Here is a 27759-nt window from a genome sequence, read left to right as displayed (position 1 = left end):
AAAACCAAAGGACTAAGACCTGAGTGTGAAAGAGGGGACATAGCAATATGACAGTATAGATACAACACTATTTGGAATTCTGCAATGACCAGGACTCCTCTATATGCAGTGTTCTTCTAACAAGCACAGAAAACACAGACCCTGCCCAAAATTATCTGAGCCAAGAGCTGAGAGAAGGGCATAAAAAGATGTGGAAACAGAACAGAACTATGACGTGTTATTATCCAGCATAACAAACATGCAAGGTATCTCTCTCAGCATGTAAGAGACTGAGGAAAATTTCCTAGTAGTGGATTCACAGAGCAGCACACAGAGAGGATCCTGTGTGAGACAGTCATGCAAATACATTTTTGGAAGAAGTGAACATTTCAAGCTACTGTCACTGCAGAAGCACTGGCCAGTAATTTAAAAATGTTAAGAAATTGTCTGCAGGGGCATGACTTGTCCTGGCAGAAAAAGAGCATTTCAAATACAGTGACAAATACAAGGCAGAAGGAACAGAGAACGACTGAGCTGTGAAGGACCATTTATGCCATGAAAAAGGAACACAAAAAAAAATATTCAAAGGAGCTTGGAGAAGTGAGAAAAACACTTTCCTAATTTCAAGTAGTTAACTTCAGCATTTAGTGAATGTTAGTCCAGGATACCCCAGCTCCCTTTATAAGAGCCATCAGTATGGTGAATTGCTGTCAAAATCCAGCACCTAATACCAAAAGGGTTAATTTATCTGCTCAAACTGTCAAATAAATAATTCTCCAAGAGGCTCTTTCAACTACTGCTTTTTTGGAATGACTCCCAATTATATTAATGGCATGAGTTCTTTAAACTTGAGTTTTTTGGAAGGTCTCCCAATAAAGTTAATGACACAAAGCTCTTTCAACTACTGTCTTGTGGAATGTGTCCCTGTAATATTAATGTCATTCCCTCAACTCATTCAGCATCATAACCTCTTAGTAATTACACATTCATTTTCCTATATATTGAACTACCTTTCTTTGTAATAAAGTGACATTTTAGGTAATTAAATAGCATTTTGATCTAAACTATGTTAATATTAATAAATGTAATGTTTACAGCCAAACTCAGAGAACTGAATTAGTAAAACAAAATTTCACTAAACTGGAAATACTGAAATTTTCAGAGGCAGTATGTGCTTTAATGAGCAACTCTATTATAGGATGAATTCAGTTATGCAGAAAGTAATGCAAAGAAGACTTGTTTCATAATTTACCCAGTAGAGTTGTCAAGCTAATTGATGTTACAAGATAGTCTGACTTGTTTGTGTAGCTACACAGAAAAGAGTCGTAAAAAGGCAATTTATCTTTTAACCTTTTAAAAGTGCCTATCTCTGAAATGCCGACGCCATTACGAGGTCTGGTTATTCTTTGATGTACTTTTTTTATGCTACGAAGAAGTTGAGTCTTTGCGACTCATCTAGACTGAGTTGGATCTGTGGGTTACTCTGGACAACAGTAACTTGCCTCCTTACACTCTCTGTCTAAATTAATTACACCTACTGTGAACAGGCTGTTTTTCTATCTGGATCAAACTTAGGACTTTCAGGAAATACCACCAACTGACCCAGGCCAGGTTTTTCCTAACGGTCCCTTGCTTTTTTTTTTTTTTTTTTTTCCTCCTTGTGGAGAAGAGGAGATTGAGGGGTGACCTTGTTAATGTTTACAAATATATAAAGGGTGAGTGTCATGAGGATGGAGCCAGGCTCTTCTCGATGACAACCAATGGTAGGACAAGGGGTAATGGGTTCAAACTGGAACACAAGAAGTTCCACTTAAATTTGAGAAGAAAGGTCTTCTCAGTAAGGGTATCAGAACACTGGAACAGGCTGCCCAGGGAGTCTCCTACTCTGGAGACATTCAAAACCCACCTGGACACATTCCTGTGTAACCTCATCTAGGTGTTCCTGCTCTGGCAGGGGGATTGGACTAGATGATCTTTTGAGGTCCCTTCCAATCCCTAACATTCTGTGATTCAGTGATCCTGATCAGAAATAAAATAACAGCCCTCAGAAAGAGTGAAACTGAGTATGTTTACTATATAAGTGGAGAGTTGATGGAAGAAGGCACTATGACATTATCCAGATGATATCAGTTCTAACTCCACTACTGGTCTACCAAAAGGCCCACATGGATATCATGGATGGGATCAGAAACAGATGCTTCTCCTTCCTAGTGCTAATGGCGTAAAGGACTTGTGGAGGTGCTACCACCTCATCTGTTCCTTTCCAGGACCTCAACTGAAGACAGCTTCTTCTGTCCTGTTGTGGGCAAAACAGTCTTGCCTCTGAGACTTTAACTTGATGGAATTTTTGGCCAATCAACATAAACTCTTAATTACAGATTTGGCTATTGAGAAACATAACAAACAATTAAGCAAATATTGGGAAAATACCTTCCCACCTTTTTTCCCAGGCTCAAAGTCAGTCAAGACAGCTCTCAGTTCCTTCAGTGAGGCAATGGGTGGCACAGGAGGTTGGGATCAGTGCGCGGTGTTTTCCTGCTGTTGCTCCTAGGTTTTGCTCCTATTCCTCTGCTCTGGTGTGGGTTTCTCCATGGGCTGCAGTCCCTTCAGAGGAGTACCTGCTCCAGCATAGGCTTATCCATGGGCTGCAGCCCTCTGGCAAGCAGCTCTTCCTTCAAGAATGCACCTCCATCCATGTCCCCCCTAATGTCCCCTCCTGTGTGCCTACTGTATCTTCCTGTGTCTCCTTTTGGGTCTCCTCACATGCCTCCCTTTGGACACCCAGCAGCTACTGCCTTTTCTTACATATGTCTGAACAGAGGCACCATGTGTTCCTCTGACCAGCTGAGGTTTTGCACAAGTTGGGTTGGTTGTTGAGCTGTCTGGAACTGGCTGTGATTGCACAGGATGGTTCATGGCCTCCTCCTTCCACATGAGTCACTCATATAGACCCTCTGCTATGCAAACCATGCCAGGTATGCCCACTGTACATTCCCAGGATGGATTTTGGGCTAGGTCTGTTCTTGCACACACACACAAAAACACACACACACACAGACTTTTTCTTGGCAAAGCAATTCCCTGCTCACACAGACCTCAGACACACCCGTAGGCACTGGGGTCACCCAAAGCGGAATGAACAAACATCCAGAGATGGGACTTACTTATGAATGGAGCTCTTATGCTGTAATCATATACATTTTATAACTGCTTTTTTTTGTCTTCTTCCTTGGAGTCCCTCACACTCTGGGATCGTGTGGTTGTGAGGAAAGGGAAGAGCAGAAAATGCCCACCTGTCTATACTCTTTGCATGGGACACAAGAGAAGATGCACACACAATATTGAGACTGCTGGAGAGAAAAGTCATTTGGGCTTAGGTGTTTGATGGGTTTGTGTACTCAGAGGAAAGGGTCTTCCAAGTACCACATCTTGGCGAACCCTACTTACAGGTAAGTAACTTACCCAGCTCAGAATGTAATGTTTTATATACCAGAAAAACTTCAGTGGTAAACATAGGAAGGAAAAAGTACGTGCAGTAAGGGCATTAATCACAAAAATATGAGTAGCACTGTAGAAAACACACCTATGAAAAAGCCTCTGTTTGTCACTGATGAAACTTGCAACAGAGAAGATGAGTTTCATTTCCATCTGCCAGGGCAAAAACTGAAAGATTAATAAGTTAAAGGACATGGTAATTTAAGAGATTCATAACTCATTCAAGAATAGATACTCTGGAGCATCTCCCATGTATATACCTAATGAATGATCTGTCCTTAAAACATACAATCTATTAACCACCAAATACCAGACCCTTATCTGCTTTAAACAGGTATCACTTCACTGCCTCAGACTTCAGAGCAGCTGAGCATCAGACTCCTTTTCTTCATGCCCTCTCTTTGAGGGAATACAGACTTGACAGTCTGATTGTCAGTTGATTGTCTAGACCTAATTGTTTTTACAAGCTATATGTAATCCAGTGGTGTGGGCTTCCGAATAACATATTTTATTAGTAGGAAGGGTTGGATTGTTTAGGAACATGGAAAAGACATGTAGGGCTTTTAACCTTGAGGTCACTGATTTGAGCTTGGTCCAGCCTGATAAGAAACTAAAAACATTGTCTGTATGTTCTCATGCAACTCTTCCAAACAAGCATTTCCTAAAGTATAAGAGGGAGGTCATTGCTGTTGTTTTTCCTTCTTTTTCCTGCTTTCCCTTCTGAGTTCAGACTTGAACCCTCTGCTTGGTATGATGATCTGCTTCCAATTGTAGAAGAAATACAACAGGGTTTTTAATGAGATTTTTCTTCAAGAGAGAATGCTTCTGGTTCCCATATACGTACTGTATATGAATAGTACTTTATGATTACCCAGTTGACTTCACAAAGATATTTAAATGGAGTCTCAGCTAGATATTGTTCACTGTGAACAGACTTTTGTCCAGGCCATATGTTCTGGATTTATTTCACTAATCAAATCACACTATTTAAGGGAGGGTTTCTCTAAACTCTGTCATCCTGAATGAGAGAAAAGCACCAGCAGAGCATGTGTGATGTTCTTACATGTACCACTTTCTCTGCAATAACAATGCATTTGTGCAATTTTGCTCAATGCATTTTGAGAATAGGTATAGTTTGGAATTATGTTCAGGTGCAGAAAGGCACTCCTGGTGTCAAATTAGAATCTTCACATTGGGATTTGAGATGTATTCAGCTGGATTTAGATCGAGTTTTGATGGCAAGTTTCAAAAGAGTAATTAAAGATGCCTACAATACATAGCTGGCAGCCCTTGAAAACATCTGAATTTAATAGACATGCAGTGCAGAGTTCCCTGAGCACTGAAAATGCAGAATCCCATGTATCCTCAGAAGTTTCCCACTGTAGACCTGTGGGAACCTGAAATACAGAAATTGCCTCTGATCAAGGCTGATTGACAGTGATCCGATTGGTTCAAACACATGGAGAGCACTAATTTCACTTGAAGGCACATGAAGAAGAACGTGGTGGCACTGCCTAAAGACTCTGTGGGGCTGAAGAGGCCCCAGGGCTTGAGTCCTCTATTCCTGACATTATTTCTTATGCCTCAGGAAGCTTCCTCTCCCTTTGCTGTGCAATCCTGGGTTAGACACCAGCACAGGAATTAAACAATGCTGCAGCTTTTTTATTAGCTACGTGCTCATTCACTGCTCAGCGTTTCAGTTTGTCTAAGATCTCTATATAGTGCATGATGTTACAGAGGTAACATTATCTCTCCTACTGTTATTCTGGACAAGGTGGTTTATTTTTGACATATTTTTCACTAGGAATGTTGCTTTTTGTTAAGTTTAGGCTATTTTTTTTAAATGTATACCTAAGGCTGTTTCATGGTTACTGCCATAGTGACTATACTGTGTACACTCCATGTTTCTGAAATAAATACTTTTCACAGATCCCATTTTAGAAAAACTGTTCTCCCTGCTGCTGAACATCAGTTAGACCTTCCACCAGGAGTCATGGCTGCATTGATCAGGGTCTTGCTTGACTTTGAACTTGTTTTTCCCAGCTGATGCTCAAAATATCAGTACTCAGTTGATATGAGTTGATGCTGATTTCTCCTAGTCCAACCTGTAGCTCCATATTGCTCAGATGCTCTGAAGCAGCTGAGTGTGTCTTCAGTACTGTTTTCCTAAGACCATGTGAAGGCATCAGCTTCATACTCCATAAAAATGCCGGTAGTGTTCAGCTGGCCTCCTTTTGTCATTTTAGCAGCTGAGTGGAGGGGAAGCAGAATGAGGAAGAGAATACGTCCCTTAGTGTTCGAGCAGTCAAGTGAATAGGGTGTGTGTTACTTGCAACTGTTTCCAACAATAGGGCACTGTTGGTGTTACCGGAGTCTGTGATATTTTCAGAGATCTGAAAATGACATTTTATTTTCAACAGCAGAAATACATCTTTTGAATTGCTTGTACTTTCCCATGTAGTAAATATTGCTGATACAAAGAGGAAATAATCAGATTCTCATGGGATTTGCGACCATTTGTAGTTGAGCATTCAAATAAATTTGCTTGTGAGCTTTCTAGAACGGGTGCTGCACTGCTGGCATTGTAAGGAGCTGTGGGAAAGCTGGGGTGGGCTTGAACTGGCCATGAGAGAATGTCTGTGTAGCAGCCTCAAGCTATTTTATAACCCAGTTAAAGCGCTGCTTTACACAATTGTAATCCGCTTCTGTACCTGTCATGGTTTGGTCACAGACACTGAAGATGTATCTGAACCATATTTTAACCCTGATCACAGTACTGAGCAGTTATTGTATTATATAGCATTACTTCCATATGCATAAACATTCAACTTTATATCTGTATAGGTGGAATAGCAAGTTGTTCAGGCTGATTGATGTTTATATTTAAGGTGATCTCATATGTAGAGTGTTTCAAATGCTCTTTTTGTGATCAGGTCTTCATCCCCTCTGTCCTCACATAGAAGTATAGTGTCCAGTATACAACAGGTAGACCTTTGCCAAATTACATTTTTCAGCTGGAAGTGGCTGCCAATGCTCACTTCTCAGAACTGTTAGCTGTAGCTCTCAGTCATAACATAATCTCCACACACATGTAAGGGCACGGGAATGGTTCAAAGAGTCTCTCTAGCGCGGAACCCTGCCCTAGCTGTGTCTGCATGTGGCCATGGAGGGAAGGGAAAAACCAAGGCAAGTCGTTGCCAGTTCCTACTATCCTTTCTATGATGCAGGCATCAAAGCTGTGCACAGTATTTATTCAAGGCGTGGGTGAATGATGGATTTAAACAATGACATAAAGACATTTTCTGTTCTGTTCTGTATTCCCTTCCTAACATTTCCTAATATTCTACCTCTTTTTTGAGCACCGAGTTGGTGCTTTACAGACTATCTAGGTCTAATCCCAAGATCTTTCCCCAGAATATATCAGCTCATTTTATATGTAATCACCTTTTTACATGTGATACTAGGTCTGTTTTTTGGAACAGTTTCCCCCATGACTTCACTTTTATCTGCATTGAATTCCACCTGCCATTTTACTGCTCAGTTGCTTATAGTGCTTCTGTGGTTCTCTACACTTTGCCTTTGCTTGCACTAACTTAAATGGCTTCGTATCATCCACAGACTTCACTGCCTTGCTGTTGCCTCTCTTTGCCAGGCTGTTTATGAATGTCTTGAACTGCACACACACAAGCCATCTTGTGCCGTCTCTGAAACTGTTACACTCCTTCAATCGAGGAGGTTGCTCAAAACTGATCACGTATTTGGAAGATCTTTACCTGTATGGAGAGAATGTCCCCTAACCACTCATTCCCTGTGAAGCAGACCACCAGACCTGCACTGCACTATTCTTGATACAGAAGTTTTAAATGCTTCCCATATACCCATATGCTTTTTTTTTTTTTTTCTGTTTTAATTGTAGTTGTGCATTACAGATTTCTTTTTTCAGTGCTGAAATTGTCTTGAAAGGTTCCTGTCCACTCATGACTGCTTGTTCCCTCACTTCAACTTTTTCTAAAGCTGCAAAAGTTATGTTTTGCAGGGGGTAGGTTTTTGTAGTGTGTGAGTTTTTTGTTTGTTTGTTTGTTTTGTTTGTTTGTGGTTGTTGTGCTTTGTTGTTGTTGTTGTTGTGTAAACCTAGGACATTGTAGAGATCTGGCACATCCCTGTGGTGTTTCCCGAGCACATTGTAGGGTGGAGAACCACAACAGGGTGTGGGAACAGGTGATAGGAGGGGATGAGACTTTTCAGGAATTAATTTTATTACCAAATTAAATGAAAAATGTAAACAGCTCTTTAAGAAATGTGTAGGTTAGATACTATTTCCTGGATAAACTGAGCTTAAGCAATGTTAGCTCTTAAGACACATTCAGACACTCAGTATTTCTTAGGCTGAGAACTCTTGACTTTCAAGAGGTCACAGAAGATTTTAGTACATCAACATGATGTGCGGCACTGGCTCGCATGTTGCAAACTCCCTTTTTATGTACGTGTCTCTTTGGTTTTCATCACCCTTTTATGAAATTCTGAACCAACAGAAATTTTCACAGAAAGCTAAGTGACTCATTAGGCCCTGATGGAAAGATCTACAACTTCCTGCCCTGAGCAGTGGTGCTGAAGAGTTGCCTATGATTCATACTGGGCGTGGGTCCCAAATTCATCAAAAGCATTGCTAGAATTCTAAAAAGTGGCAAGTCATTGTGGGTGCGTGGACTCTGGCAAAGGCAGAACTGAGGAAGCTGAGGCTCAGTTAGTGTTGAGTCAGCCTGACTTTGCCGTCCTCAGTAGAGCAATCCTATTTTATGCCAGCTAATAGCCTCACCACAGATATCAGACCCAAATTCAATAGGAGCAGAAGCAGTCACTGTAAGTTACTGCTTTGTGCAGTTCAGTTGGTGGGCATAGGGGGCATGGAAAGAATTAGGCAGCAGAGACAAAGAGTAAAAACATCCACTAGGCAAAACGATGATCATATCAAATTATCAAGATAATATATCTGCATATTACTGAAGTTTACTTCCATTTGTTGAACAGCAGTTTGTTTTATAAAAAATGTTGCTTGGCATTCAGGAATATTCACTGTCTCATTAGCTGATTTGGTTCTTTATAGGGAGAGATTACACTGTCTGCCTTTTTCAATTCATTTTCTATTTAGTATGGAAACAGTCACCGTGGATCTGGGTTAATCCATCTTCTGGGTGGACATGGTGAAGATCTGAATGAACTGAAAAAAGACAAATTGCAACGGGCATGTAACAAGCCCCTCTTCTATCTGTTAAACCTCTGTTAATAACGTGTGAAGGAGTGACAACAAAGAGCTTCTGTCCTCTTTATAAAAGACCCTTAAGGGCAGAGGCAGGCTGTAAGAAGCCATTCTTTTGCTAATGATAGCTGAATTACTGAGAAAGCTCAGTGTTAAAAAATCCACGACAAGGATCTTGTACATGGAAAGGAAGTATTTCCTTGGATGACTTTCTAATGGCTGTCAAACATTTGCAGCCATCAGACAAAAGGAAGCATTGTAATGGCAGGGCACAAGCAACCTAGTGCTAGGGCTGTGGTTACATCTGCCAGTTGGGTAGCTGAGCTGTAAGCACTCGAGCTCATCCCACAAACAATCTAAAAATGGACTCCTGATTCTGTATTTTTCTTACTTCACTCTTCCTACTTTTCCTACTTTTTGATTTTTTAAATATTTTTCCCCCCGAAGGTGGTTTGATTGATCATGATTTTTCTATAAAGGTCTTAGAGCCTTTCAAACACTTTTTTTTTTTTTTCTGATTTATGTAAAAGTCTTTTTCATACCAGTAAAGTTGACCACTTTTTCAAGATCCTTAGGTTTCTATGTCACCGTAACTCTTTCCTTAGCTAAAACCATACTCATTAATATATGTACTGTACATAAATCTTAGTGGCTTAAAGAATACTCTTGCTCAAACACAGCTATACATTTTCTATGTGATCCAAAGGTTTATGTCATTGCATGTATTCAAGTGTATAGTTTACAAGTGGGAATTTAGTCCTAGGCATGTGGTTTTTATACTTTCAGAAGACACTACAAAAATCTGACTTATATGCAATTGCAACTTATTTTGTAATTGCATCCTATATAACAAAGCAACCTCATCACATAGCCCACAACTGAACTCTCATAATAGTAATTTTTTTGTAGGAGTCATATTTTGCCAATAACATGGAGAATTAACAACTAAATAATGAAGAGGAAAGATCATTCATGCAGCTCATATTGCAACTAGACTCAAACAGGTGGTATACAATTTTTTTTCAGCACTATGATAGCAACAAGAGACTTATTTTTGGGGGTGGCACTTCTGTAACAACAAAAGGCTTAGAAATGTGGCAGTGTAGAATTGTGTAAATGTGTAACAGGGGAATAAGAGTGTGTTTGCTAGTGGAGCTTGCCAAGCTGTATTCCCAAAAATACTTTTTGCTGAAAGCGATGCGTATATTATATATGTGTGTGTACATATATATATATATAAAAATATGTGTGTGTGTGTGTATATATATATATATATATTCCCCCTCCCCACCACAGACCTCCATCAGTAAGGCTCTGTGGGCAACATTTTATGAATCTTGCCTATTATAGAAAATGTTTCCGTCAGTGTGATGTCTCAGCTGAGCTGGGGAAAAATCACACCCCCCAAACTCATATATCTGTCCACACAAAATGCAGCTCTAATCTTGGCTTAGCTGGAGTCATTACAGTAGGTGTGGTAGATCCACTGGTCGAAAAACTCCTTTAGTATCTTGTTTTGCTAAAATAGCTCTGCCAGTAGAGCAAATTCACAGTCTCTTTAGTGGAGAGAAACAAGTTCATAATACAGCTAATTATGAAGAATTCACTGGGGGAAAACTGAATATATACTATGTTATTTGTCAAGGATATGTGCCTTGAAAAGCAACATGCTTAGAAGCACTAAGGAGTTTCAGTGAACACCAAATTATCTATTAGCTCGTCACATACTGCTGTGATTAAAAAGTCTAATGCAATCCTTGAACTTACGGACTGCGAACTACAAAATTAGAGAGGATTTGCATCAGACACTAAAGAAATGATGAAGTTCTACCAGAGCTGGGATAATATGTTTAATAGTAAGGATGATTAATCATAGCAATAACCTAACAAGGGATATGATGATATCTCCGTAATTCAAAATATGTACACAATGGCAGTTGTTTTTACTTAAAATAGATATTTTAGTTCAACAAAAGAAATTATGACCTCATGCAAGTCAAACCAGTGTGTTATTCTCATAGCATCTAGCCTTAGAAATGGAACTGAACACCAGCACTAACCTACCTATTTTCCAGGCGTAAAGGGTATTTCTTACAGTTTTCAAAAAATCCAGTAAGGACTGAGATATATCTTACTTAATCATAGATAGCTAAAAATTAGACATGTGAAAGTCTGAGTTACCCATCCAAGTTTCCCAATATGATCAATAGCAAGAAACAAGCATCAGAAGAAGGCTGTTCATCTCAGCTGAAAATATGCGTCCTAGACAGATCAAATGAATTGCCCTCTGGACATGACTCTTCTCCTTTTACTGTGAAGGGGACCTGAAGGATAAGCTTCCAATTTTTAGGTAAGTTCATTAAGGCAGATGAATGAATCCCTTCAGAGGTGTAGATATGGCAGAGTGAAGGTCTTAAAAATCTTGCATCTTAAATATTTTACTTTGCTTTAGCTTTTCTGATAGGGTCCAAGATCTTATGCTCTCATCAATAAGGAAGATACACAAAGATATATTTTTTCACAGTAACTTGCACCAATTGCTACCATTCACCTCCCATTGCAGCAATATCTACATCACAAATTCACATTCGTAATTTTCTCTCTCAGTGACACAGACACTGAGGATTAAAGGCTTGATTTAAATCCCATTAAAATGGGAGAGACTTGCATTGACTTTAATGGGATTTAGATTGAGTGCAGAGGAGGCTGAATGCTGAACTGCTGTCAGGTTTGAAGTACAGGGGGTATTAAAGGGCAAACTAATAATGCTTTTGTTAAATGTTAAGTACCCATTCTTCAGAGAGACTTGCCAAACTGGTCATTCAGTCTCATTCAGGATGACTAAAGTAACTCAGTGCAATAAACAAAATTATTAATGTAATTGCTAGTTGTCTTCATGTCTTCTAACCTTTGTAACCTTTCAGTAAAGTAAGATAACATTTAAGACATTATGTGTTTACTAGATGCTTTTAAATATTTATTTTATAAGGTACTTCTAACCATCTGATACTGTCAAGGAATGTCTGTCTTCTATTGAAGCATTCTTTGATCAGTTTACAGGTCAATGAAAACATGTAGGGCTATATTAAGCCTACCAGTTGTGGTACCTAAGTGACACCTGTGGGCTGTAAGCACCTACATCTGGAAAGTCCTTAGATACCTGCTCAAAATGAAGAGAAAACCAGCTGGAGTTGATATGTGCTTATGGTCCACTGAGCATATGGACAACATAGAGTTCAGTTTGTTATGTGGCTGGAGGGATGACATGACTCTCATGAAATAGTTAGGAAGCAGGAGCTTTGATTTTCAAGTCCTTCTTTTTATAAAGAGCTTTGAATCCATATTTGCTATTTGATATAATCACTGCCAAAGTAAAGATGAAGGGACAGTCTCCATTTGCTCTTAGAGCTGAATCACTGTGCAGGGGTGCAGGTAAAAGACAATGGAACTGAAACATCAGGAAACACTTTTTTACTGTGAGGATGACTGAGCACTGGAACAGGTTGCCCACACTGGTTGTGGAGTCTCCCCCACTGGACATATTTAAAAGCTATCTCGACATGGTCTTGGACAACCAGCTGTGGGCAGCCTTGCTTGAGCAGGGGCGGTGGACCAGGTGACCTCCAGAGGCCATTCCATCCTCAACCATTCTGTGATTCTGTGATGAATGAAAAAAGGCTGTGAGGTAACAGGTTGTCAAACAGGTCCCTGATTCTGAATCCCTGTGAGAAATTTGTGGAAGAAGGGCATCCTGGCTTCAGATCTGTTCTACTGGGACTGCTCAACCACTTTTTATTGATAAACTATGGGATTACACCAGTACCCAGAACACAACCAGCCCTGGGGAGTCCTGGTATCCCTGATCTACTGAACGAAGTGTTTGCTTTCTATATTGTCTCTGGCTGCATGAATCTTGTGGTCCTTTCTGCACAATGGTCCAGCTTCAACACAGAGAACAGAAGGCATGATCTCTGGCTGTGTTATGGTCTGTTGTGGACGATCACTTGTTTTGTTTCTGTTCTCTCAGGCTAAGATAACTCACATCATCTTCCTGTGTTATGCTGCATGCGAAGAGTATCTCACTGACTTTTCTGGGATTGAGTTGTAGTGTGCTATCAGGTATTATCGATACCTCCATCATACGTATAGGATGCTGGTGTCCCTGATCAATTAAGGTTATACCTTAGTTAAATTGGACCATGGGCTATTTTCTAGTTCTCTAGTGGCAGATGGCCCAGAAATCCAAACTGCTTAGGGTTAGCTCATCTCTAGAGATTTGTCTTGAAGAGAGCTAGCGTGAGCAACCCCAATCGTGTCCAGGAAAAGTAATAAAAAGGAAGAAATAAAAGGCTATCATGAAGGGGTCTAGTGTTTGAGCCCACTCTCTGTTTCTCTTTACTTCATAGTATAGATGTACCCATACGCTGCATTTAGGCACGTAAACTAAATGTTTACGTATAAGCATCCACTAACATGGATTGGCCTCCATCCATAGAGCTGAATTCCCTTAGCCTTCAACTAGTGTGGCTGCACTATGTCTGCATGGAGTGGTCCCTGGCACATGCTAACATCTTGTGTTTGGAAGAATCCTGATTTGCACGGGCCAAAATTGTAATTAGGACCTACTAATAATCTACAAACCTACACCTACTAAGTATTGTATGGGTTTTAGTCTTTGTTTAGAGGAGACAATGAACACCTCCTCTTCTTTTTTGCGATATTCTGTTAATGTGAAAGTAAACACAAAATGTGCTGCATACAGGATATGTTCTCAGTGAACCGCCTGTGCGGTCATGCTACAATCAAATCCAGGTTATGCAGACAGGAGATCAGGACACCATTCAGGATTTCCACATTGAATCTTGGATGAATATTCAAAATTCTCCTTAATATCCCATGGTTAAGTTTCCAGACAGAAAATGAAGTTGTGTGGAAGCAACACAACCAGCGACAAGTATGTGTATTTTCAGTGATGCTGAGGAACAGTAAAACCCGTCATACTTCTTTATTGGTTGCCTGGACCAGAAGAAAGTGATGTGTAATATAAAGCCTGGGAGGTAATTGTCCTCTGCCTTGGAGGAGGAATGCCAGCTGTTCACCTGCGGACTGCTCTGTGACCTTATTGAGAGACTAGATGCCAGTATGGATGGGGTATTGCTGGCTTTACCAACAGGGTGATAAGAGTGTAGTTTCCCTTGGTTGCAGGGGCTAGGTTTTCCCAGAGGTTCTGCACGGTGTTTGGAGAGATGTGCAAACAATATATGTATTGACTACATTAAGGATTCAGGACTGAAAATACCCTTTATGACATGCTGTCAAATTAAGTTAATTATTCTATTTAAAAGAGCCCAAAGAACCTGTATATCAAGAAGGCAAAATGCTCTCCACTGTTCTTTTTAAAATTTAAAACTTTAAAAGAGCTTACTTAGAAAAAAAGTACCCACATGTGCAATACCTAGGTCTGAAATTTAAGACGTGCTTTATTGTTTAGTTTGGGTTAGAGTTGAAAAAAGAGAATTTATGGTACTGGAAATTAAATTGAATTTAAATATTTTTGTAGAGGCTCAAGATATTAAAACCCCCAGACAAATTTTAGAAAATATTCTAAGTGCAGTAGAACAAGCGGGCATGAGTACAGTCACCGAAATCCCAGAGCTGCAAAGCAAATTTCCACATGACATTCAGGCAGCCTCAGTCTTATTTACACTTTGTTTGAAGAGAAGTAAAAGACTTTGTCTGTCAGCAATCTTAGATTTGTGGGTATCTGTGCCAGTCTTAACACTGAAGTGTCTTTGCTATCTGTACCACAGTAAAAATCTGAATTTAGAACTAATTCCTAACTTGCCTCACAACTTGCAGCTTAGTGGATTTCTGCTATTTTTCATATATAGCAAGAAATAAAAATAGCAATCCAAAATAATTTGATTTCCGAGTTAAACACTTGTGACGAGTGACTTGCAGTGACCTTACCCTCCTTGTTCTACATGAAGACTTGAATAGATACTATTTAGTCACAGAAAGAAAACCCAGCTTTTTCGTGATGACTTTTATAATGTGTTGATGAGGCATTCTCTTTCTGTTGAAAAAATATAGATTTCATCAGGGTTTTTTTCTTTACATTCAGAGCTTTGCATAATTTAGCAAGAAAAGGAAATAATGAATACACTCAGTGCTCATGCTAGCCGGTGACTGCTTCATGTCAAACGCAGACTTTGGAGCAGGAATGAGAACTGCACATTTGTGAGTGAGTGCCCTAATTGCTGCAGAAGAGTAATTAGTTTTCTGCTCATTCTCCAGACTAATCAATCTCAGTTGTGTTTTTAATTTTTGTATAGTGGCACAGATGAACAGCAGGGCTGGATAATCTTTGCTTCTTGACACCAGCAGCCTGATGCCTGATGTCTGGTACACTTTTCAGAGGTGAGAAAAGTCAAACTGACATTTGAAAATTGTCCCCTCCCTAGCTTTTTGAAAGGTACTATATCTGCTGAGTTTCTGTGTGAAGGTCTGGAAGAGAATAAGACAGTGAATAGCCTGTTTTGAATAGTAAATACCCTTTTTTGCATAACAAATACCCAGGTTTTGAATTTTAGAAGGAAGGTGGTCAAGATTGCTGTAATTTTCATGGAGTTTATGACTTAGAAGTGTGTTATGTGTGCATAGAGTCTACCTGCCAGACTGTGTTTCTTGGAAAATAGGCATAATTTAAAATCCCACTTATGTATAAACATGAGACGTGCTGAGATGCTCAGCTCTGTCAAAATGGTAGTGATCCTGTATGTGCTTAGAAGCAGACTGTCACAGGAGATCACTGGTACAGATATGGGGTTGTATCCAAAATGTCATTATGAATGTAGACTTCTTAGGTTGGCCAATAAGCAGCAGGGGGAGATCTGTAGGGGATGACCCAGAGACCTCAGGGAGGTTTCTCACCACATATCACACTGAGCACATCAACTATGGCACATCAAAAGAGGTACTGGGGAGAGCAAACAGACTGTAGGACATCTCATATTATTCTGGTCACTTGTGTTTAGGTAACTGAAAACCACCACTTGGGCTTTAGCATGGCTGATTACATGATTAGAGCATCCATTAATGTATCTATTTTGTTTCTGATTTCTAGCATAGCTTGAAGTACCATGTTATGCTATGTATACAAAAACATGGATCTAGATTTGTCTCTCTGTCTTTAGTCTTGTAAGGTATTTTCACAGCTTCTTAAAATGGATGGTTTAAAACCCCCTGATTTTAATCCAATTATTCCCATGTCTAAAATGATTCATGTTCTCAAGGCTTCCTACAATAAAACATAGACCTAGTCTGACTTGTTCTTCCTCTTGCAATTTCTCTTTTAAGTATCCTAGATGGTGGTTGACACTAGAATCAGGAATCCAGACACATTGACATCAAAAGCAATTGTAATATGTATGTGGCAACAAGGGTGGGGGGCAGAGTGGAAGGAAGAGGAGCACTTTGAAGATGTCATGATAACTCAGGCATGTTTAGATTCAGTAAGTAGGTGTGCCTTTTTCTGTATCCTGCTCATCTGCAGACTAGGATGTTTGAAGAGAGGGAAAAATGAAATGTTATTTCCAGTAAAGGGGAGGAGACTTAACAATGGCAAAATCATTATGAAAAAGCAAACAGTTGGCAGCATGTTAGAATTTTTAGCTAAGTAATAACTAAAAAAAAAGTGTACCTATTTGAAATACAGAGGAAAATTGCTGCTTTTAACTGTTGTTTAAGAGGCCAATGGTTATTATTTATTTGTGGATGAATTTTATAAAAGATGTTACAATAAATATAAGGCAGCAACTGATTATTATTTTTCCTTATCAATTTGGTTATTTGCCAGAAATGTGATTTAAATTAACTGGAAATTTAACTTTTATTTGAGAATACAAAATTCGGTTGGTTGTTGTTCTTTAGTTGGTAACACATAGTTCAGGACCCTCACAATCTCATGTGAGATTTTGGCAGAGGTACATCACAGGGCCTGAGGTGGCCTCTGCTGTATCACAGAACCAAACCCAGGGGGACCAGTGAATAAGCCTCCCCCAACCTTTGCCTCCCATGACAGCCTTCATAGTCCTAATAAACTGAGACTTGGACCACTCGTGGAGAAGACATGTCAACAAGGGGTTGATAAAGACTCTATGTCATATCTAGTAAGAGTATAGGAGAAGTTTTTTCCCAAGAGGATCTCAACCACAAAATTGGCAGTGATGGTCAATAACACACCACTTAGTGACACATTTTTAGTGATAGGGCAATGGCACGTTAAAGACCACTGATATGTTTTTAGCAACAGGCACATTAAAAGCCAGGAACTGTGATTCTGCATGATGACAAGGCCCACCTACAACTGCAGAATGTTTCTTCCAGCTCTACTATTCTTCAAACCTTCCAAGCCCGCTAGCAGGGTGAGGACAACCAGAAGTCACCACAGTCCCTGCTGGAGTGGTTGTGTCCTTAGCTCCAGCAGTACAGATATCCAGTAGGACCATGAGGAGGGGACACAACTAATTCAAGACCAGTTAGTAACTATGACAGTAATTTTTAGTTTGCAGATGTTTTCAGGGCTTTATACACACACACACACACACACACTCGCACAACTTCTTCAAAGTTGAGGGCTTATCCCATAAGCTGTTACTTCAATATATTACCCTTGTCTGAGATGATCTCAATTTCTACCACTCATCTGGCCTAAAATCTCTGTTTGGAACTATTGTCATAACCTTTGTTCTCCCAGGTGAATTAATATTCAAGTATTTAATGAAAAAGTGTCAAGAAGAGACATTGAGAGAAGGTATCAGAATACTCCAGGTATCTAGAGGTACATAAGAGATTTATAATATCAAAATGGATTTAAAATTATTTATTCAACATTGCACACATATATCTATGTATATGAATTTGTGCATTGAAGGTGGTGGTTCTGGGACATAACTTGAAAAATGTGCACTTTGTTTGGTGCCAGATCAACCTTTCCTAATTTTGTTCTAAGTATTGCCAATTTGAGCTTGGACTGAAGACACACATCAACTGAGTTTCAGTGGTCTGTTTCCCTTCAGCTGTTTATTACTGTTTATGCCATTTACTGCCCTATATCCAGCCAGTAAAGTGATTTGTGAGTACTCCCTAACTCATTTCAGGAAAATATTACTTGGACTGATTTATTTAGTTTAAGCAGTTTACCTGATTTGCTTCGTCTGAAGTGGATTAGGAAACACTTATGCAAACTGTTCTGCTAGAAGAATTGTAGAAATACTAAGATCTTTGGCAGTGCCTTCCATAGCAAGGTCTCACTCAAAGGCACAGGGCAGGGCAGCGATCTCCAGAGACAACTCCTCAAAGCACAAGAGGAACATCTGGATGTACAGGAAACAGCAGGTGTGGCAGGCGGCCAGCTTGGCTGAACCGGGAACTCCTGACTGAGCTCAAATACAAAATGGAAATACACAGAGAGTGGAAGCGGGGATGGACTAAGGAGGAGCACGGAAAACACTTCTTGAGCTTGAAGGGGTGAAGTTAAGAAAGCCTGACTGGAGCTTAAACTGATGAGTGATAGGAAAGCAACAAAAACTTCTCTAAGTACATTGGGCTGCCCAGGGAGGTTGTGGAGTCTCCTACTCTGGAGGCATTCAAGACCTGCCTGGACACATTCCTGTGTAACCTCATCTGGGTGTTCCTGCTCCGGCAGGGGGATTGGACTAGATGATCTTTCAAGGTCCCTTCCAATCCCTAACATTCTGTGATTCTGTGGGAGCAAAATGGAGACCAATGAAAATACAGATCTGCTGCTGAATGGGACAGATGATTGATGATGAAGGTTGTAGAAAAGACAGATTGACTCAGTGTCTGTTTTGACTTAGTTCTTCCTGGCAAGGTCTGCTTTCAGGCTTCCCAGATCTCTGTGGCAGAGTCTGGGGGAGAGAAATGTTACCCATGGTAGAGTTGCTAGAATTAGAGACTTAAGCAAATTGAACATATACGTGACCATGGGACTGGACAGAATGCATTGTGATATTCCTTACCATCATCTTTGAAAGATGGTAGAGAGTGCAGGAGGTACCTGAAGATGTGAAAAACACAAATGCCATCTACATCTTCAGAAAGTGCAAGAAAGAGGATTTAGGAGACTACAGGCCAGTCAGTCTCACCTCAGTCTGTGGGAAAGTTATGGAGCAAACTCTCCTGGAGACCATTTCCAGGGACCTGGAGGACAAGAATGTGGTTTACTGAGGGTAAATCATACCTGACCAAGTATGATTGCCTTCTATGATAAAATGACTGGCTGTGTGGACAAAGGGAGAGCTGTGGGTGCCCATGAGTTCTGAAAAAAGATGAAGGGATCTCTGGAGGTACTGGCAAGCAGATAAGAGGCATATAAAAGAGAAAAAAAAAATATATATCATATAATTTTTTGAAAACCTATTAACGTGCTTTTTTAATGACAAGAAATTATTTTATTGACAGATTTCATGTATCAGAAAAGATGAGGGGTTTTAGTTCGTTAAATTTATTACTTGGAGATAAGTGCTTATGTTTCAGTTTATTCTCTGTTTATCTTATCAGCTAATAGACAAATCATCCTAGTAGTTGTTACCGGTTGTCACTATAGGTATTCTCTTCTAAGGATCTCAGAGTTTCTCTATATGCACATCCTTTTTTCAAAAATAAAACATTCCAGGTTTGACAAAAGCTGTGGTTTTAGGACTTCAGCTGCTGAAGCTGCAAATTTGAGGCATATCTCACTATACCTGGAGGTGTGAGAAGGAAAACAGATATATGTTTCAGAAAATACTGCAATTTAAAATCACAGCACAGAGTCTGGTTTTAGTTTTGTAATTTTTGTGTGATTTTAAACTTGCAGATACGTCAAAACCCCTACATATTTTGCTCCTATAAATAAGGCTACTGCATTTTCTGTTCTTCAAAGTAAAATTCACAAGTGTCACATATCAAAAGGACAACTGGGATTTGTAACCCTCGAAATCATATTTGCAAAGGTGCTACAGGAAATGTACGTGCTGGCAGCCTAGATATGCGTAGCCAAGAAAAAGGATGGAATGATACTGAACCCTTTCATGGGATCAGACAGCAAGGTAAGTTACAGCCTTCAGATATATGTCCAAACATGCACACTAAAAGCATCTTCTTAGCATAACTTGAATAAAAAAAAAACCAATACTGTACGAGAGATTTTATTTGTTGTTGCTTCCTCTCATTGCCTCAAAGCAGGCAATAAATTTAAATAACAAAGTTCCAATGTTTTTCTTACAGAGGCAATAACATGTTTTAAGCATGCACAAATAGTACACTTTATTAAACAGCCTACCCAGGACGGCAACTACTTTTTAATAGAAGTAGAAATTGTTTTAATGTCTGACACTGGTCTTGTATATGCTGTTGTAAAGATGCAGGTGTTGAACGTCATGGATTTTTGAGTTTAATTCCTCAGCCTTAGCACAACATTCCTATATGCCTTTTCTTACATGATGGTGGTACTACTGTGTGGTGATGGAGATGCTTTCACTGCGTTCTGTACAAAGCAATGGTAAGTAAATCCTTCTGAGTACCTTTCTTACCATTAAACCTGTGCTGGTCCATTGCCAGATAGCTGAAGTGGCAGGATGCCCATTTCATCTGAGAGTGACAGCCTTTGCCAGTCGGTCTGCATCTCTTACAGTACTCCATCTTATGACTTGATATAGTATACATATACAGTTAGAAGAAGTAATATGAAAAGAAATATGAATGATAACTAGGACCTGCCTAGAAATATTTTACTAGATGTTCAATAAATTACAGTTCTCCAAAGAAGACAGAGTTTTGTATCTTAGAAAAGAAGTAGTCTGGATGCAACAGAAATCAGGTCGTAACAAACAGCAAGAAAGAAGACATATTTATGAGTGATATCACTGAACAGCATAGAAGCCAGCACATAAACAAAATTAATGAAAGAATATTAAGGAAGAGGAAGCCTGTAATCGTCTGGGTTAAAGATAAAGTATGTTCTGTATAGATTCAAACAAAACCAATACTGAGAATAATAAAGGCTAGATGACCCTAAGAGAATCACAATGGTTAACACTGAAAAAGCAGAAGCATTCCATAAGTGTTTCGGGTCTGTATTATGGACTGGGGACAAAAATGACTGATGTCTTCCTGTTGGGAAATGTTGATTTAATATCCCCCAGTGGTATTAAAGATAGCTAGCAGGTGCAAGATGTTGCATGATTTTAAGTTAGCGGTTCCAATAATCTTGCAATCAAACCCTTGTCAAGGTTAGTGTTGAGATTAGTATAAAGAGCTTCTGGTATAAAGAGCTTTCAAGAAGCCTGGGAATTTCCAGAGCACTAGAGAGAAGCTAAACTATGCTATTATTTTAAACCAGAAAATAGATAAAATCCCAGAACTGAATAATGCATGCCTGGCAGTCAGACCACAGCATTAGACCAAGAAATGGATGAATTTGCATACACGGATTAGTAAATATTAGGAAAGGTTAATATCATTAATTTCAATCAATGGAATAAAGAAAAATAGATATTTGCAAAGTTACTGAATATTTTGAATGAAGATCCAAATGTGACTGAAGAACTGAGTTAGTTCTGGTAGAAGTTTGACTTGGCATTGCATGACATCATTAGCATGCTACAGAAAAACAGGTCAATATAGCACACATTATATTGATGAAAAATCTTTATCTCTATACATAATTGCAAATGAGAGTGTATCTATGTCTTGTTTGATTATGTTTTCCGTGAGATTCCAGAAGGACTATTTTTCACTCTATGACATTGAGCATTTTTACCAATGACTGGGGAAAGGGACGTAGCATTTTGTTTGACAAATTTTGGTGATGACACACAGATCACAGCAGTGAAAAATTAAGGAGAGATGAATCAGTGAAAAAGAGTGTCCAGGGACAGTGGGTAAGCAAGAATAGACAACCAAATGACATTTCTGTACAGCCAAATAGATGGTCTAACGTATAGGAACAAGGATGCAAGCCATAAAAACAGGAGAGAGGAGATTCTCCTGTGAAGTAATGATTCTGAGGAGGGCATGTTATAACCCTTTTATTGAGATCACATGCACATAAAAAGGCAAATGTTACTCTTAGGTGTACCCACTGGACAGGAGTGGAAGGTTAAGTCACCACTGCATCTGGCAGAGAAGCAATTACTACTGGAATAGAGTGTCCAGTTCTAGTGCTCAGAATTCATGACGGATGTGAATAATTTGGAGAAGGGTCAAAGAAAAGCCATGGGAATATTAAAGACCTGGAAAGTCTCCAGGAGTTCAATCTACTTAGCTTATCAACTTGATGACTCAAGGATAACTGGTCATGGTACACGAAATCAGGACAAGTAGCAAAGAGCTGTTCAGTTCAGCAGTCAGAGGTCTGACAAGCTCCTCTGTCAAAAAGGTGAAGCTAAAGATTCAAGCAAAAAATAAAGCACTTTTTCCTTTTTTTTCTTTCTTTTTTTTTTTTTTTTTCTGAACAGTGCATGAAATTAGTGGCTAAATTCACTCACCAAACAAGTGTGGCATCACTAGCAGTTTTTAAATGCAGATTGGACATTTCTGTAAAGATAAGTTTTAATTTTCAAGGGGACTACTTAGACTGAAGTAGAAATAACCCTGTGGAACTCTTTGGACTCTGTCATTTATCAGAGATGAGATCAGACTGGATGATAATATTTGAGTCCTTCTGCCCTTTATCTATGACTGTATGTATATGTCCATTCTTCACTGTGCTCTGAGAGCTGGTATCTGTTATCTATATGGCATGACATAGGAATTATGCTACCTTAGATCTAGATAAGCGACACAGCCGTGCTGTTCTGGTGATGAGCTCCGGCTAATTAACCATGTCATGCACAAGGGCCAGTCAATCATCTGTGGTAACGTGACTATGCTGCTTCCCTTTGTGGAGCTGGCTCTACACAAACCAGGGTTGTGCAGCTGTTTGATGTATATACAGTTCAACATAGACCCTAAACAATCACGTTTTCATAAACTAAAAAAAAATCGTTGCAATAAAGTGCTTCTCTTTTTAATGAAGGTAAAGTCATTACTGTAAGTTGCACTGTGGTATTTTAAACTGTTTTATGTATCCAGATACCAGTGATAGCTAAGATATTACAGGGTGTCTGGTTCCTTTAACATATTAGCCAGACTATGACACACTGTTCTTGGTTTTCTTAGTTGGTTTTTGGCTCTGATGTGTGTGATGTTCCTACTTGTATCATTTAATGAGAAACACTGAACAGAGGGTTTATTGTGACGTTATTTATACTGAGAAGAGGAAACAGATGACAAGAAAATGAATAACCCTTCTGCGAAAAACTATGAAATAACAAAAATCTAATGGAGACCTTTTCACAGTTGTTTGTAACTGTTTATCATCTCAACCAGTAGGCGAGTCATTGCACCAGAACCTCTCTCAATCTTTATTTACTCCAAATAAATATTTGTAACATGCAAGTAATTATTTGCATTATTGAACCTCATCCCTGGAATTTTCCAGATGCATTATCTGATTCTGTGATACCTGTGTGGGCTAGGGGAGTAGATTATATATCCTGCCTTAAACAAGGATTTCCTAGGTATTATAGTCACTTGGAACTTTACAACAGCTTTCTAAAAAGCTTTCCTCAAATAAGCAAACTCAATACATAAATATGCAATGAGAACTCAGGATTAAAATTACATCTCTCTCACTAATTAAAGTGTAGAAACACTTTAATAATCTGAAAAAAATAAAAAGGTTTACACAAAAAGTAGAGAGGAGTGAAGGCTGAGGAGGGATAAAAAACAGTGAAAGCATATGTGGGCTAAATCAAGGTAAGCTAAGGGAGTAATCTGTATCTAAATTTTAGGTGGCTCATGAATCAGTCTTTCTAAAGTAAGTGCTTCTGTTACTGCAGCAGTTTTGTTCAGAGCAATAGGGTCAATTTTTAAATAAAACCCTCAATTTTCTTCACTTGCTGGGATTTGGTTTGGTTCTTAGAGCAATTTCAGTGGTTTCAGAGTAGATTAACTTTGGAAGAAACTGAATTCATCTCCATTTGAAGTGTCCTCCAAAGTTTGATGGGGATATTAGTATGTGAACCTACAGAATCCATACCATTGCACAGTGTCCAACGCATATCTAACAGATATGTGGCAGTAGAATGCTACTGAGAAATCCTGTGGCACCCCAAAGTGGTTTCTGTGCTATACTGAGGGACATGTGCTGTGGCTGTGAGGTCTGCTGTGCCGTTCTGATGACCATGAGCTACAGGATATAATTTATAACTAAGTGCATCAGAAACTGTTCCCTCTCTCTTTTTTTGTTCATGAAAGTCTTTCTGTTGTAGTTTCAACAATGAACTGTCCATGTGGAGATTTCTGTTGTCCTTTCCATTCCCTGAACACAGCTCCTTTGAATGCTGCTCAGTTAAGTGCTGTTGATCCTGTCCCCCATACACAAACCAGAAGGTATTTCTTCAGGCCCAGAACCTCCAGTCGACTGTGCTCAAAGCAATAGCCATGACAAGGACACCAGTTCTGCTTGTCTTCTGCTTCAGAAAAAAGGGAGATCCCAGAGGACAGCTCTCTGAAAGAGGTGTCTTGCTGGGACAGCCCCTGTAGCCATAGGATTAAGTTTCCGTTCCTCCCCTATTGTGTCTCACAATATGTGTTGTCCAAACTTGAGTGGGAAGGTAGTTTCAGCAGAAGGCACCACAGAATCACTTGGAAACGGCATGAGCAGGAACAGTCCTTATCTATGCAATGGTGGTTGAGGCAATTTTATATTTGATTTACATGAGACAGAAATAAGGACTGACTATCTTGGAGGTTAGACTTCAACTTATTCAAGACTATTGACCTTGTCTCACATGATGTCCTTGTGAACGCCATGAAGAAGATTTATCTAAAAAGTAATCACTATAAAGTAATTCTAAACTCGCATGATTTTAAAACCATCCTTCAATAGGAGCTATCTGTGTCAAGTTGGTGGATCGTTTCAAGTAAGACCTCGCAAGGATCATTTGCAAACATGGTTCTGTTCAGTACTTATTGACTTGGACTGATTATAGACAGTATATGCTTAATGAATTGCATATGAAACAGCATATGGAAGCACAAGTGAAGATGCTATTAGAATTCAAAACTGTCTTGACGAGTCAGAGACCAGTGAGGTGGTTTGCAGTCAGCAGCATGAAACTGTAAAGGTTAGTGTACACTGCTGCAAGCAGGAGAGATCAGAGGGTGGTAATGGATCAATGTGTAAAGATTATCTAACATTTTTATCACTGTGAAAAGAGAAAAATCTCATTCTGGGACATATTGAAAGTCATATATATGATAAATATTTTGTGTGAGAAAACTTTGATTTTAATATATTTTCAATATTGTGAGATAGTTTGTCAGTATCTATTATATGCCTGTTACAGCAAAATAGGTCACAATCTTAAGTACTTACATTGTAGTTGCAGCTGCAAATCTATAATCCTGTATTATATAGAAGTCTGGTGTTGTTTTTAATGTGGTGTATATTTTAAGGAATAATTTTAAAAGCATATTGGTATAAATGAGGTGAAGGAACTGACATGCCTTGCCAGGTAGGTAGCCTTGAAGAGAAAAATTCTTAATTGAACTGGACCATGTGTTCCCTCTTCTTATTTAATTACTATTGAGTGCATCTGCTTGTCTTCATTAACTGTACTTGACATCTGTATATATATGATGTGTGTTTCACAACTTCCTTCCTGCTTTTCAAGAAGCACAGAAAAATCAAAGGTTTCTGAACAACAGAATTACTACTTCAGCATCACTCTAAATGCATATAATTTTAATGGGACAAAATGAAGGAAAGTGTATACATTATCATTACTGTCACCTTACAAATAAGATCTTCTTTTGATTCTTACCCCACAAAAGATGCATAAGGTTCCTCTTATTTAATGAGGTTATAAAAAAAAAATATTCAGAAAAAAAAATCTTGAGAGATCATGACTTCATGTTTACTATTCAATGAGTTAATGCAATGAGAGTCATAATCATAACTTAATCCCTGTTGAAGGATATAAAAGGGTAGACAAATCACAGATATGCTGGAGTCCACAGAAAGAAGACATGTAGACTTTAAATATTTATTTTAAACTAAAAAGTAAACCTACCTACCTAGTATTATTAGCTGTATACCTGATATGCATTTGCTCTAAATAAAAAAAAAAACAAAACCCACTCAGTGGAATTCAACTTGTTTATCTTGAGAGATAAACAAGAGAGATAAACAAAATCAACATGCCAACTATGGCATAGCTCTCCCATGGTACCCTTAAAAAATTACAGCCCCGAAGGGCCTTTTCTAACTCCTGTCAGTTCTCTTACACATCAACACATCTTTTCCTGGCAAACTTCCATTAGCTTCAGCTGTCCAACTGGAGGAAGTCAGTTTTGGTGCACTGTAAGACAAGCTTTCCAAAATGTCCACTGACCCTTGTTGACATAAGTAAATCTATTCTTACTCAATGCTACATATCAAAACATCAGCTCTTAATCTATAATCTCCCAAGTATCTTTTTAGTAAAAGAAAAGGGATTAATGAAAAGACTTGACCAGCACTGAAATAGGAACAGGTAAGGGCAAAAATGGGATCTCCACTTTTTTTTCTAATACAGTAAACTGTCTGTCTGATCATATGTCTATTGTTCAACAGTGGCACCTTTTCTAGGTTCAGATAGGGATTACATACTTGGTAGAATACATTTGAATTGCAGAATTGTTGAAGTTGGTAGAGACCTTTGGAGATCACCTACTCCAATGCCTTATTCCAAGCAGGGTCACCTACAGAGGAGGATGCTCAGGATTGCTCCCCATTAGGTTTTAGATATGTCCAAGGACGGAGGCTGTGCATCCCCTTTCGGCAACCTGTTCCAGTTTTCCACTAAACAATGTTTTTCTTATAAATGAAATTTCCCATGTTTCAGTTTGTGTCCACTGCCTCTTCTTTGTTCACTGGACACCACTGAGAGGCATCTGTTCTTGTTATGTTCATATAGTTTAATGGTTCAAACACTTAGTCTTGCCTTAATAAGTAGTTACACATCATTTAGAATCCACCTGCATGGATGGAAGCAGACTGACTGGCTCACTCTACCCAAGATTTGAGTTGACTAGAAGTTAGCCTGGTCTGCTTTGGGAACAATGCAACTACCTTAGCCTGAGCTCGGTTCACACTGAGATCTGCAGCTCCTGACTTTCTACACTCAACCCTGTAGACCTGCCTAATGCCTATTCAAAGTACTTGAATACTATTTAATGGATTCCAGATCACAATAAATCTTTCTAACTATACAAATAAGAGATACGCAAAAATTTAAAAGCCTTTTAAAACATATGTTTATAAAACTCCTTAATAGGGTCAGTAAAAAAGGGAGTGATTTAGGTCCACTTAACATTGAGTTGACATATACTAACAGAATGCTAAGATACTGATTTTACATTTAAATTCTGCTTTTCGTTCTGAAACACCCTGAAATACTCTACACACTGAAAAAGGATTTGGAAGGCTCCTATTTTCTGGCATGGTAATGCAGTCACCTCCAGTGTGAGACATAGCAGATGTCTCCATGAAAAATGCGAAACCACAAAATAGGGCAGTACGATCTTCTAAGCCATGCTGCAGCTGATGGGAAGAGAGAAGAACAGAGGAGGCAGATTGTAATTACTTAAATTGGAATTTGGCCCAGAGCCCATGACTGGCAATCCTGCTCTTTTCCAAGAGTGCCATGAAATGTGATTGTACTCCAGGTTCTACAAATCATGGGAAAGGCTAGAGTAATCATGATTGGAAAACTTGGTTATTCCTGTGAAAGCTCCAAGCTCTTGAGTAGGAAAAAGCATGGAAGTCCAGCAAATCATATATACTAGAAATTTATGCAGTTTTAACACCCAACTATACCTTCTCTATTTTTTTCCTTCTTTTACTGCCACCAATATTTTTGCTTATGTAATAT

This window comes from Streptopelia decaocto (genome assembly GCF_964273445.1).
Source record: "Streptopelia decaocto genome assembly, chromosome: 1".
Lineage (NCBI taxonomy): Eukaryota > Metazoa > Chordata > Aves > Columbiformes > Columbidae > Streptopelia > Streptopelia decaocto.
The sequence above is the reverse complement of the archived record's forward strand: the minus strand, read 5'-3'. Positions refer to the sequence as shown.